Source organism: Belonocnema kinseyi, chromosome 7, assembly GCF_010883055.1.
Source record: "Belonocnema kinseyi isolate 2016_QV_RU_SX_M_011 chromosome 7, B_treatae_v1, whole genome shotgun sequence".
Taxonomy (NCBI): Eukaryota; Metazoa; Arthropoda; class Insecta; order Hymenoptera; family Cynipidae; genus Belonocnema; species Belonocnema kinseyi.
This window is the reverse complement of record NC_046663.1, coordinates 145,758,914-145,769,254: the sequence shown is the minus strand read 5'-3', so window position 1 is coordinate 145,769,254 and position 10,341 is coordinate 145,758,914.

Sequence of the window (10,341 nt, the reverse complement as noted above, 5' to 3'; positions counted from 1 at the left end):
CTCAATTAAGTGAATGTGATACTCAGAAAATTATCGATTTGACCAGTTTTAGGTTCTCTCTTGACCTTTTAGGAGTAGAAATATTGCATGTTAACTTAACCATAGGTAAAAAACTATGAAACGTTGGCAAACAATTCGTAGTTTTTTACACGAGTGAAACCCGAAATATCTCTTTTTATCAAAATGAATCATCGTGAAAGCATAAAATCTATTAACCATAGGTGATAGCTCTAGTCAGACACTTTCGGTTACAGTGTTTCTGATTATATACCTGTTCTTCCACTAAGTGGGTTACCCATTAAAAATGAGCTGAAACATAAATTTATGTTAAAAGATTATTACTTAATCTATATAAGCGTGTGTATTCATATTTTACAGATTCTATTTAGCTTTGTTATGTTTTTAAACTATATGAAATATAAATACACTCGTATTGATAATAGTGAAATTTTGTGATGCAACAAAAGATTTTCCAATTAAGCATTCTCAACTGAATGATATAATAACTAAAAAAAGATAATAATTCAACTAAATATTTAGAAAACGGTCGAAATCAAATTTCGACAGATTTTTACATGATAACTTTACGCGATAACTTTCGAAAAAATGAACAGATCAAATTGATTTTTTGCATTCTTATTTTAGGTCCTAAAAGAAAGGTCGAGTTAGTTAACCAGCCATTTTGGATAAAAATTCAAAAACTAAGCGCATTTAGAAATTTTTTTTAGACCAATTTTCTCTGAATTTGATGATTCTATATACGGATATTTATAGTATTAAAAAACTTCATCATAACAAAGATCATCATAACAAATTTTTGGATTTTCGTGAAGAATCAAAAATTAAAATTCTGATTGCACCAAAAATAATGAAAAATCATAAATTCCATTTTGTGGCCAAACCATGCAAGATACGAAACAAGATGAATTAAAAAAAAGTGTAATCCCACAAAAGATCTACAAATTCGATAATAATCACTTCTTGATAGGAAGCATACTTTTTGTTTTTTTCATAAAAAATCAAATTAAAAATAAAAAATAAAAAATATTGTTTTGGAAAAACGACACAAGTTACGAAAAAAAATTATTGAAGGAAAAGTTGTTTACCCGAAAAGAGCTACAAATTTGTTATGAATCACTTTTTGATAGGACACGTAGTTTTGGCTTTAATCATAAATATAATAAATAATACTGAATTCATTTAATAATGTTGTGTAAGGCAAAGAAATTTTATTTATCTTAAAATAGAATTATAAAAATATTTTTTGACAATACAGCAAATTATTTCTATTACCATAATTATTTTTTACTTATAACTGAAATTTTTCAAAATAAAAACTTATTCACTTATATTAAAATTTACATTAAAATTGGTACTCATTATTATGTTATTGAAAATAAGCAAATGAAGAAATATCAATAAATATTAGTAAACAAATATATATAATTTCGAAAAACTGTAAAGTTGTATCAACGTTTGTGTTCATTCAATCAGCACTTTGATTTCTGAAATCAAATATCATACACTTCCTCATAGAGGAAGCATTATGTTTCGATAAAAATGATTTTATTAAATTAGAATTTTGTTTTATTTGTTTTATTAAACCAATGTATTCACATTCGGTTATTTGACTCTCTACGACACAAGAAACCTTTTATTTTCTTACACCAGCTTTAAATTTTGAAAATTTGAAAGCATTATGTTAAATGTTTTGAATGCTTTAAATTTGGGTTATTTGGATGAAAATAAAAATTTTCAAAGTCACAAATAATCTTAACTTCCTTAATATTAAATTTAATTTATTAATCTTATAAATTATTCAATTCGCCACGACACAAGGAATTTCTCGTCTCCTATCATAAGCTTAGAATATTCATTATTTGAGAATTTAAAGTCGAAAAATCAATTTTACAAAAACTGTTAGAGTACATAAAATTTGTAGAATTAAAAATGTTCTTAAATTGTTTTGTAAAATACAACTTGGTATATAGTGAAACAAGTGTGCCGAATTTCGTAAATTTATCTTCACACGTTTTCCATATATTGTAGGACCGTTAAAAGCGTGATGTACACCCACCTACCCAAACGCATACACACACAAATCCGAACAATGTTTCTGGACATGATATTAGATATATTCCCCTCAAAATATAATTTAAAAAAAAAACTTTTTTTGGAAACTGGATTTAGTATTCACACAAAGCCTTCTCTATGAGGAATTACAATTATTGAACAATTAATTATTAATTGAAATAATTTACAAGTTGAGAACTTTATTCGTTTGAGCGCTAATACATATCATAATATTTAAATTACTTCTACAATCTTTAAAAGGATACCCAATGGGCACAAAGTATGGCGGCATCTTTACGATATCGTTACGTAATCTTTATGACAACTTTACGACATCCTATGTCTATATCGTTAAAGTTTCTTTACGATATCGTAGCATAAAGACGTCGTATGATCTGACGATGTCTTTACGATATTTCAAAGACACGTTAACAACATGGGCATAGGATGTCTTAAGGCTGTTGTAAAGATGACGTAACGATATCGTAAAGACGTCGCCAAATTTTGTGCCCACTGGGTACGAACTTTATGCAAATATATACTTACATATCTGAATATTTAGAAATAGCATACAAATTTGCAATCTTTCATTTTGACATAATAATCGCCTTATTGAGGAGAAACTAAATAAAAATTGTATATCAATTTTTGTAATGAAAAATCATTTATTAGATAATTATAGTGTAAGAATTATTCCGATTATTGTGCTTCGATAGTGTTTAGGATTTTACAAACATATTGCAAGTTTTTAAAATTAAGAGCATCAGGTTTAGAACGAATTTCTGACATAGAAGCGGGTGAATGATCAACATTTCTTTTAATCTTCCAGACGTGCGATCCCTCGTTTCTCTAAAAAAAATGGGTCAACAATCAATTGTCTTAGGATCGAAGAACATGTACTGTCAGACAATAAGTAAATGTTCTGGATTTGGACAAATGACAAATTTTTAGGAATAATGACTGTGTCATCAAATTTTCGTGTTCGAGTGTACTGTATACTGCTGTCGATACAATTTTCAAAAATGCATTGTGCAAGTTCCTTATTCGTCGTAGATTTGAATACATTTTGATGATGTGGTCCGAAAAGCGTTATATTTTCAGCTCTAACTGCACTTTTCAAGGATGGTTTCCATTTTCAACAGAGTGAACATACTATTGACGAACAAAGCCAAATGTTTCAATAAGTTACTTGGAATGAATCTAGAACATATTGGAAGGCAATAAAATAGCAACCATGCTATACAATGTGTTGCTTTTCAAAAACTTTTACAAGAGATCTTGTCTGTCGATCTGCGCACATCTAGAGGTGGTTGTATAAGGAGGAGGAGATTGTCGATAACTCTGCGCTGCGCTGGTTTCAAAAATTTTCCTAATGGACCGAACGAACGGAAAGGATCCCCTCGAGAGTATCCTCATAGTATCCACATAGTATCCCCTTCCGTATCATGCAACAAAACCGAAAAATAAACAGCAAGCTCAATTTTTAAATTAGTGAAATTCGGATTCTACACGCAACAATCGAAATAGATTTTTTTATAACGGTAAGAAGTTAAAAAATGTATAAGACGTATAATGCCTGTTTTTTTTTTAGTTTTGTTGCATGATACGGAAGGGATACTACGTGGATATTATGAGGATACTCTGTCGAGTTTCCTTTCCGTTTACTCGGCCCACTAGGGTGGTTCCAATTATCCATATCATATTAATATTAGGAAAAACCATGAAAGCGGACTCACCTTCCCCTCATACAAACGAACCATGTTCTTGTGCCTTAATCACGTGCTGCATATGTGACTCGTGAGTTCGTAATTCCGATTCATTTTCGCAGGAAGGGATATTTCATTCCTTTACCCTTAACGTATAGCCCTCCGTAATAGCAGTAACTGCAGCGAAAGTACCCATTATGTTGCAGTCGATTTTGTAATATTGGCTAAGCAACAGAACCGGCAAAAACGAAAATTGGAGCGAAGTGTATCGTAATTTCCTTGTCTTTATTTGTAAATGTTACGGTAATGCCTTCTATATGTGAACGATTCGCTTACTTGGAAAATTCATTGATGAATAAATTCATTATATCTGGCTTCGATTCTTGTTTGCCATCATTATACCAGCCACTAATATAAATTCGAATCGAAGCTGTACGGGTAAATTGTTTAGCACTATTTGCAAAGGCCAGAGAACCCTTTTGTACACATGAAACAATGGAGACATATCTTTACTAATAGTGTATGTAATGATTTTAGGATATTTTTTAATTGTTTTCCTATACAGTGCACTATCATGGATGTCTCGCATAACTTTACTACTTGACTCTATCAATTCATTATCTTCCAGATTTTGAGGAATAAAGTAATGAACAAGATCTGCCTTTTCGAGACGTGTTCGCGACTGATATTCTAAGTCAAAAATTAAAAAATTATTATTGTTACTCAGTTTTATGCAATTCTCTTCTTCACAATCTTTACAAATCAATAACTGACTTCTAATACTATTTTTTGTAGAAAAATGCAAAACCATTCTTATACATTTGTGGCAATAAAAGTGAAAATAGTTTTGTCAGATGGTGCATCGAAAATTTGTGCAAGCTTATAATTACGAGCCCCGATGAAATCGTCGGATCTTAAACTATACGCTTCTATCATTTCAATCATATCACTAACTGTGTACATGTTGATGAGTAGATGATTTCGAAGACTCATCGTCACGGCTATCGGGAAAATCCTCATCGCTATTAGAGGAGTAGGGAAGGTTTTCTCCTGTTGACTCCAGTGATGCGAGCACCTGCTCTCCTTCTTGGCTTTCGATTTCTTCATCTGTTTGCTCTGCACCTTCCTGGGTCATTTAATTGTTCAGAGAAACATGCAGTGAAATATTTTTAAATCAATAAGAAAACTTAAAAAAATTCCATGAAATTTAGTTTTTAACCTTTTGTAAGGAACAACTTCGCGAATTAAAAAAAAAGTTTTCATAATCTAATTGGATCATTATTGTAAGATAGCATTGCTTCAAATTATATTGTTATTCCTAAAATAACTAATTCTTATATATTTTATTACAATCGCTCTTTTGTATACTTTTCTCAATCTCCCTGAGATATACAAGTGAATACTTGTGAATACAAGTGAATACGCCACTTCTCGAGCCTCGAACATTTCATATCCCAACCTCCGAGTAGTGCCATTAGCCAAGTCGCTAAAACTCGTGGCTTTTTGAATAGAAGTGTGCATTTTTGCAGTGAAACTTATACTTTGTGACAGTTTTTATATAATTTAAACGGTTTTCGAAATTTCGATCATTTTTGCGAATACTAAAAATTCTGAAAAAAACAGAAACGATATAGTACAGCCCAAACTACAAACTCGAATCACCTACTTTTTTATTTTATTTTTGGTAATCTTAACGGGAAAATATAACGTGAATAAAATGTTAAGAAAATGCAATTTCATCAAAAATATATAGTTTTGTATTTCAGAAAATATTTAATGTACTACAATACATGAGCTATGTTTTTTGTATTTATTTGAGAGATTCTATGTTGCAATTAAGACTTGCGCTATATTGATTTTCTTATCAGGTATTGGAAGTTTTATCGCACTTGTATGCTTATAATAGATAATATATTCTGTATAAATCATTATGTAAAATATGTAATGAAAAATTTATTGACCGTAATACTTTTATGAATTTCTTCTTACTATGGTACCTTTGTAAAGGTTTATTTTAACTGTGAATCTTTTACAAAGGAATTTTGAGTTGCTTAGAATTTTTTGTACATACTTTGAAATTTAGATCGATCGTAAGTAAAATTCAAAAAGTACTTCAATTTTCTGTAACGAAAACCCAAAAATTTCAAAAATTGAATAATTATCATTTTGTACGCACATATTGCACACAATGTGTGCACAATATTAATTTGCATAGAGAAATTTAATCTTAAGATTCAAATCTTCGTGGCCGATCAGTATCGCTACAGTATTTGTTTATTGATCATGTTGATACATCTCGAAACCTAACCTGAATATTGCATCAAAAGAAAACACACAAAAAATGCAATTTTTATTTAGGTTAACAAGTTTTTTTGCATTTCTGCACAAAAAATGGTAAGTTATTAATTTATCATGACAAATTCCAAGATAACAATGCGTGATGCAGCACGCAGGCCGCCCGGCGTGAGAGCGCGATATGTCTGCGGGCATACCGACACAGTGCCCGCACGACTTGCAGGTTGTACGTAAATCCCCATTGTGCCCGCAAACGGTGTGCACGATGTGCCACATAGCATGTGACCATCATCGCGACAAGGTGTCGGAGTAACGTGCGGTTTAAAAAAAACTGTAACTTTAATTTATGTTCTTTCTTATGATTCTGTATAAGGAAGTCGAAATTTTAAGCTCTAATTATTTTTCATTCTTTTATATCGATATTATCCATAAAAAAATCTGCTTTAAAAATATCTTCTATAGCTTACTCTAAAACTCTGCCATTTAAAGTATCGTGCTTGGATGTAAGTTGTGCGTACGCATGGTTTCTCAACTGCGCGGGTTACTGCAAGCATCTTTTCTGCAAGTCCTGTGAGTACGTTGAGTGCTCATAGTTCGTGCCAGTTCGTGCAGCAGCCGATCGCGGTTATATTGCAGGATGTTGTTTACGCTTTAATTGAAGCAGTTTGAAATCATCGAAGAAAAGTCTGCCTGTGGTAAGTATGTAATTAGACGCAATATTTATCTCTATAAAGCGCTAACGCGCCATGCGACGCATGCGTGCGGCGCATATGCGACTCAATTGTTGAAACATATGTCTCTAACCTTGCATATATGTCTCTAACCTTGCTCTCACGACAGGCGGATTGATCTGCATGTCGCGCCCGCACCATGAGGGCTCCATGCGGACATTTTTCTATCTGGGTGAAGATCATGACTTTGTATGTCATGAAATTTTGTCTTCGAAATTGTATGTAAACATCATTGCGAGGTTATTTAACGCGTCCACTTTTTTCTTTAAAATCGTTTGATACACTCTGTCAAGCTTTGAAATGTCTCATATAACACAAATAATCTATAGCTATATAAATTTAAAAAAAATCTAAAATCATAACAATATGCACAAAACACTCGTTGTCAATTTCTCGGCACTCGCGTCAATTGAGGCCACGAAAAAATATTAAAACTCTATGCTAAGGAAGAATTTGTCGAGTTTTTATTAGGGATTTTTCATATGAGGTTTTTTTTACTGTTGAGAAACGATAAGTTGATCAACAAAATGTGCTTACTCGTGTTCGTTGTCTCACTGTTTTTCCAACAAGTAACAACTATAACACAAGAACATAACCACAACTGTCAGTCACGTATTGGCATGGAGTGGGGGTTCAAGTTTTCTCGGAATCGTACTCTCTTAAGGCCCCAAAAACGGTACTACTCATAGGTTCAACTGTATTCATTATTATGATCCCAAAAAGGGAATTCAATATTTAAAAATATTAATAAATAATAATGCTTAAGAAGCATATAAGAATTAAGATATTTCAAATTACCTCTTCATTTTAATTTTTTTTTTCGTTCTACAGCGCTATTCTTTTTGTAGCTATAAGATATTTATCTATAGAGCAAAAAAGAATTATTTCTATTTAGCGAAAAAATTTATAACTTTAATATTTTTTTGCTGAAAACAAAGCTATTGAATTTTTATGTTACTTCGAGAATTCCTCGTTCTTGTGCAAAAAATGTTAATATTAATAGTTTTTTCGCTGTTTAGACTAATTTCTATTTCACAATATAGTCGTGCTATAGAGCGAAAAAATCTCTAATTATAGTATTTGTCGAGTGAAAGAAGGAAATAGAATTTATGGTAAGAACTCGGACCCAACATCAGCAATGAACATTTAAATCATTTGTGCAAAATAATATCCCTGTGGACACAAGGAACAAAACTTGTTTTCAAAGCGAAATTGGTATATAATTATTAATGATTGGAATATGTTATATTCTAATTATTAAATTATAAATGTTTATATTTTACATAGTATACAAATTTACATACTGATATAGTTTTGTAACATCTCTAGCAGCTTATACCCGTGAAAAGTTTGACCCCGTATTATTATAAAAGTTAAATTTTTATTTGAAATACGGAAATGAAATAAATGTAATGTAAAAATAATTTGAGTTTAGAAATTTGAAAGATGGTTCATAAGCTGCCTTATGAAACAATTAACCTACAATTAACTTTAAGAAAATAATAACTTAGCTCTTTCCTCCACAATTCACAATGAAAGAAAACTCATATTATTAAATGAAACACTGAATATCTCTCAAAAAGAGAAATGGAAACACATACGAAAGCATCATTTAAACAAACATATCGACCTATACAAATATATCGACTGTTGATCAGTCAGCAGCTACGAACCGATTCAGGGCTCGCTGAAATAATTTGAATTTATTCTTATTTTTTATAGTATGTCTAAGTTTTGATATATTTTCTTTTTCAATGCATGAAATTGCAAAAAACATAAATTATGTTTGTCAGTACAGGTAAAAAACTTTTTTATGGAATTTAAGATGCTTATGATTTTAATCATTTTAAATTTGGCACCACGTTTGCTGGCGACACTGCGCTCATATTTCCACCATTCGCCCGGAGCGCTTTTCCGTATTGTGCCTTGTGTGTAGAACACAATTATAACGTTTTTTTGTAATAGCGTATTGGCATCCGGCAACACGCGGTTTGGTTTTTTCAATGTTTGAAAGCGTTAAAGTGTTTGTTTTATGCATTTTACGGTGTCCGCCTGAAGATGCCTACGCTAACTGTGTTTCACATCTGTTACCAATCTCAAAGAAAACCTTCTTAGATTCATTTCTGAATTTTCTCTTGATTCTCAAATGAAATGAACGAAATTTTTAAGTTCCCAAAAAATTTGCTAAAATACTTCTCTGACGTTCAACGGATTTGCACGTTTTTTGAAATTCTGAATCGAATCATATATACATTTAGGAGTCACTTTTTCATAAAAATTAAATATAATAATTCTTCAAAAGTAGTGTAACTTTGAATAAGGTTATTGTTAATATAATAAAATTTTTGTGTGAAAAAATTAACTCCTAAAAGTATATATCAATCGATTCAGAATTTCACGAAACGTGCAAATCCGTTAAACGTCAGAGAAGTATTTTTAGCAAATTTTTGTAAGTATCGTCAGGATTGGTAGTTACTTGCCTTCAATTCACTCTATGCAGACAATTGGGTGGCCTCTGGTTTTTCATATTTATTTAAGAAAAATTGTTTAGATAGGTACATCTACTTGTACATAAAAAGTCAATAGATGTTTATGACTGTAAATTTGTGAAATAATCATCACGTGCCGAGAAATAATTCTCCGAAAGTAGGCTAACTTTGACTAAAGTTATTGTTAATAAAACACCATTTTTTCTTTAAAATGTAACTCCTAAAAGTATATATCAATCGGTTCAGAATTTCACGGAACGTGCAAAACCGATGCACGTCAGAGAAGTATTTTTAGAAAATTTTTGTAACTATCGTCAGAGTTCGCAATTACTTGCCTTCAATTTACTCCATGCAGACAATTCGTTGGCCTCTGATTTTTCATATTTACTTGAGAAACATTGTTTAGATATGTACATATACTTGTAAATGAAAAGTCAATAGATGTTTATGACTTTGTAAATTTGTGAAATAATCATTGCGAGCCGAGAAATAATTCTTCAAAAGTAGGCTAACAAACTCTGACGTTCAATGGATTTGTACGTTTCGTGAAATTCTGAATCGATTGATATATACTTTTTTTTATTTGTGAAAATAAAGTTACCCTACCTTTGAAGAATTCTTTTTTGACTCGTAAGGATTATTTCTCGAATTTATACAGTCATAAACATCTATTGACTTTCCAAATACAAGTATGTGTACCCATCTAAACAATTTTTCTTAAATAAATATGAAAAACCAGAGGCCAACCAATTGTCTGCATGGAGTAAATTGAAATCCCCACCTATTATCATCCTAATCTCATCATTGCCTCTTCTACTATTACTCCTTCTTTTTGTTCATTCCTGTCTTTCTTATCTTTCCCTGTTATACATTAATTTCTTACTCCCATCATCATTCCTCCCATTGCTGTGCCCTTTTTATTCTTCCTCTTTGCATTTTGCACTTGCCATTTTTAACCTCTTGGTAACCTCCCCCTTACTTTTTCCCATCCCTTTTCATCTAGCCACGTCTCCGTCATTATGACTACATCCCATTGTGTCAAGTTTC